Source organism: Adiantum capillus-veneris, chromosome 18 (genome assembly GCF_014529385.1).
Source record: "Adiantum capillus-veneris isolate H3 chromosome 18, ASM1452938v2, whole genome shotgun sequence".
NCBI lineage: Eukaryota > Viridiplantae > Streptophyta > Polypodiopsida > Polypodiales > Pteridaceae > Adiantum > Adiantum capillus-veneris.
Window position 1 is genome coordinate 98059370 of NC_140948.1, and position 5219 is coordinate 98064588.

The following is a 5219-nucleotide window of genomic DNA, read 5'->3' on the forward strand; positions in this document are numbered from 1 at the left end:
TGTGAGATTACTTTGTGAGCATAGCGGGTGAACTTAATTGATGGTAGCAACATAAACATGATACTTAGTTAACTTAGCATGAACAATAATTTTGCAAGAGAGAGAGTTTAGAGAACATGACAATAGTTGAGGACCGGATTCATACGGAGCCGGTCCCCCCTCCAATAGGCATTTGTATTATAGTTTCTCCCATCAAGAGAGACTTGGTACAATACAATCTTTGTCTTCCTTGTGACGTAGGTGATACAATGAAGATGGAAAGCTTCATGCATCACAAAAATAACATAAAGTATTAACTATCCCAAGCCTTAGTCCCAAGGCCTCAAACACCTTCGAAGGTGGAGAGAGCTAGCGGGGAATGAGGATAAGGAAGAGGAAGAAGAAACATTCCATAGGAGAAAGAAATAGTTCCTCACTTATCATCACTGTTCTTGCTAGCATACATAATAGCATAGTAATGAAGATGGAGAAGATGGCAAGCTTAAGCATTGAAGCATGGAACTTGGTTGGATTTGCATTCCATAGCCAAGAGTGTTAGCGTAGGCTCTCCTTCTCACAAGCTTGGAGAAGGAGGTGGAGTTCCTCAACTTTCACCAAGTGAGAATGGATCCTTAAAATGAGTGTGTGTGTGTGTGTGTGTGTGTGGTGTATATCCCCCTAGCACCCCCCTTGCTTGCTTGGGGTGAGTTGTAACTTTTACACATGCTGCAAGCTCATTGGACCCCTCTCCCTCTAGCCAATCACTTGCAACATGCATTCAAGTACATGGTAGTCTTTTGACAAGTGTCCTCCTTACTCCTTAGAGAGAGAGAGAGCTTGAAAATATCTAGATATTTGTTGGATGGAACTAGAAGCTCATTGGACCCCACTTTAGTCCAACCAATAGCATTCAATCACACCATGTGGTTAAGCATAGGGAGAGTCTCACATATGTCCCATGTGCCCTTTGGGTGAGTGGATAGTTAAGTCAAAGATTCCCCTAACTTTGGGACTTTCATGCATAGGAAGCTTCTCAAGCACCTTCTTGATTAAGTTTGTAGGGTCTCTTTTTGACTCAAGCACCTTACCCCCCCACCTCAAGCTCAGCCCTAGCTTGCCTAAGCTCAAAGGACTTTTAACACTAAACATTGGAGGTCTTTAATGAAGCTAACATAAAGGTCTTTTATGCTCCATTAGATGCACATTGCTCTTTGATAGACTACCTCCTTCTGGACCCTTATTGAGATGTAACCATCTCTCCTCTTGGTCCCCTATTGAGGTAAGTCTAGAAACACTTATTGCACATTGCTCTTTGATAGACCATCTCCTTTTGGACCCCTATTGAGATGCAACCATCTCTCCTTTTGGTCCCGTGTTGAGATAGGTCTAGAAGCACATGTCTCTATTCTAACTCTTGTTCTCGCTTATTCTCCCACATTAAATGATCAGTTTAATATGAGAAAATCATTTGGTATAGTTAGATATTATATTTTATGACAATGTGTGCCACCATGCTTTGTTTCCAATGAAAAAGTCAAGATCGCTCCCGATGTTGTAGAACATTGTCTTTACCACCATTGCATACGGTGTGAACTGCATTCCATTCGCTTGTCTGCCATGAATCCATGGGATTCCTCTCTTTGACATCCATGACCCTCCATAACTTCATTTATGCACTTGTTAACCCTCATGGCACACGGACACCCATCACCTACGATGGACGCGTATTATGTATTTGGTAGAGTCAGGTACCGGGCTTGTCGGACCAATAAGGAAAGGTAGAGTGATCGTCGATGAGAGGCGCACTTTAACTTGGACATTCAAGGGATTAGTTGGTTAAGCATGGGCGCCCAAGTGTGAATGGGGTGAGCTCCTATAAAAGCCAACTAAACCTAATTTTTACTCATTCTCTCATTTGTGCAATTGAAGAGTGCTCTTGCTCCATCTCCATCTTCTTCTTCTTCTTCACCTCCTTGTGTGTGTGTGTGTGAGAGAGAGAGAGAGAGGGAGAGTGTGTGTGCGATCGAGCATTACGAAGGCACGACGGCGGCGAAGCGGTTGAGCGCGGCACGACTGCAGCTTCTTCTTCATCGCGGCGAGGAATCCACCACGAAGGCGAGCGTAGAGCGGTGAGTGACACACCCTTTGTTTTCTTGAGCTTGCTAGTTTAGGCTTGTTGTGTGCTTGGAGCCGTGTGTGGCTCGCACACGGTGTATTGGCAAGTCCCTTGCTTCGACAGTGCGGCAAGGAGCGCACATTTTTGGCGCCGCTGCCGGGGATATGCCCTACACTAAGCTCGGTTAGCACTTTACGCTTCCTTGTGGTGCAATTTCTATCATAGGAAAGGCAGGGAAGGAGTGTGTGGAAGATTTCTGTTTTTTGCGTTTTCTGCAATTGCTGTCAAGTTTCAATTTCTGCTATTGTCTGCGTTTTTTCAATTTCTGCAATTTCTGCATTTTCAAGTTCGGCGTTTTCAATTTCTGCAATTTTCTGCATTTTTATCAATTTGCTGCAATTTCTGCGTTTTTTCTGCATTTTCTGCATTTTTCTGCATTTTTTTCAATTTCTGTATTTTCTGCATCAAAAAATAAAAAATAATTTAAAGTGAAAAAAAAAATATTTAAATTTTTGAAAAAAAAAAGGAAAAAAATTTGAAAATTAAAAACGCGAGCGAGTGGGCGGCGATATTTTTCGAAAATAAAAAGCGTGACTCTTAAAACGGACGGGTTGGTTTGTATAAAAGATAGATCGGGATCATTTTCCCAAGGCCAAGGCCAAGGCCAAGGCCAAGGCCAAGCCCAAGGCCAAGCCCAGGCCCAGGCCTCAGTCCTCAGTCTTATGATATATACTAGACTCACTCTTATATATATACCCTACTCCCTCAAGAGAGAATGAGAGCATGTGGGACAAGTCCTCCACTCTCCTCCTTTCTCTTCCCACTTGCACCCTTAGACTTTCTAGTTTAGGCCTAGTTCCTTACTGGAAATTGACAGTTTTAGGGATTCCGAGGGCATAGAGTGACCAAACGGAGGGCTGTAAAGCACGGCACGACCCTCTGACCGATACGCTCGTTTTGAGCTATCACACGGCCCATTCCACGACACGCTTTAAAAAATCTAGCAAAAAAACAAACAAAAAACACGCTAAAAACTAGTCACAAGGCCTCCTAGAGCAGCTTTTTGACACCTTAGGGTATCAAAAGCACATGCACTTACGCTCTGGGCGGTGCTAGAACACGAGCATATTGAGGGTGCCTCTGTTCATACGGACACCCATTACCCATCCACGATAAGCTCTAGACCCTCAGCGGGGACACAAGGTAGCACCACCCAAGACCCTAAAATAGCCGCTAGTGATTCCTCCTCCGACTCAGAAATCATGGAAGCATACCCTACCCAAAACACTGAGAGAGAAGGCCATGCACCTCCCGAAGCTCCACAGCCTAGTACTAGTATGTTTAGCCGTTTCATGGAAACATTAGGTAGAGCTACTCGCTCGGAACCTGATGCAAATGAAGCACACGAAGGGGGTGGGGAAGTGGAATCTCCTTTCACATCGCACGTGGACCCCACACCCCCAAAGAGTGTCCATGTGGATATCCTGCCAACTTCTTACCAAGAAGGCCCTGTTGAGCTGCCTCCTTCAGAAGTTCCCTCTAGAGTACCGTTGGTGACAAGTAAAACCACGGGGAGCAACATTGCTTCTACCTCACAAGAAACCATTAACACGTCGACTCTAGAAGGATTGTTCATTAATGATCATTGGACATACGACCTCCACACTGAGGTGTTGACGGATCTACACTCTGGCCACGCCTACCATGTAGGATGGATAGAGATTGTACAATCCACCTCTAGTGCCACGAGCATCGAAGATCAACAGAAAATGATCTGTAATGTTATCCATGGCATTATTCAATCAGAAAGGCAAAACCGAGGGGTAAATATACTCTCAACTGGCCCCATGAGATTTTTGGATACGAGTAAGGCTCAACAGCCTACTCTATCTCAAATGGAGACTCCTCTAATGAGCCCCATGGACCCATCTTACGTCATTTCACCTGGGGTCTCTATGCAATCTGAGCCTCCGAGCGACAACTTTAGCTTCCCTAACTTGGCTCAACCCTCTATCAAGGAAAACACAGTGCTCACTCCAGGGATAAGCCTGACAGAGAATGTACCGATGACATCTACGGTTAGTGCAGTGCCACTACCTAGTGTCGTAGTACCTAATATGGGGCCTCGACCGTATGTGCCTCTAGCCCCTTATGCACACATGGCCCCCACACCTCCAATTGTACCACTTGCTTATGCTCCTCGAGTGCCGCTCCCTAGCTCTTATCCGAGTGGACCTATGCCCGGTTATGTTCCATATCCTGCATCATCCACACATATGCCAAGACCGGTACCCGTTCCTCTCCCACATATGATTCCAAGAGTACCTCCACCGGCCCTACCTCCTCACATAGGTGACTTGGCAGCGTTTGCTCAAACCATAGGTCGATCTATCGCGGAAAATATGCGTCATGCATCTGATAGAGAGCCTAGAAGTAAGGCAGTACAAATTGCCAAACTCACGCAAAAATTCAATGGGGACGAAGATGCTAGAAAACACATTGAAGTGTTTGAACAAGTATGTGATTCCTTAGGGGAACGCAACGAACTACATAAGTGCAATGCCTTAAGCTTGACATTAAGTGGGAAGGCTGGAGATTGGTATAGGACCCTAAGGGTGGACGAGAAAACAATCTACCCTACCCTTCGAAGGTTGTTTCTAAAGGAGTACATACGAGAAGGTGTGCTTTGGGGTGTAGCATCTCAGCTACAGAAGGCCGAACGTAAGGAAGGAGAGTCAGTAAGGGACTTCATTAGTCGTCTAAAGCACTTAAACTCTCGTTGCCCTGTAAATGAGCGCTTCAACAATAACCAACTGCTTGATCGATTCATTCGAGGGTTGAGGAATGAAGGAATCTATAATGGACTAGTGATTAGAGGTATCACAACCTGGGAAGATGTCACTGCCAATGCAATCCAATTAGAGGACAACTTGATGATAGCAGGCATGAGGGTGTCTACTGACACGAGATCCACTAGCTCACAAGCCATTGAGTATGAACCCATGACTGCAAAGCCCATTGCCAATGAGCCAAAGGTATTTGAGACATTCTTGACAGACCTCACCAAGGCAATCCAAGAGTCTCTTAAGGATAATCGACCCCCTCAAAATAGTCACATGTATCC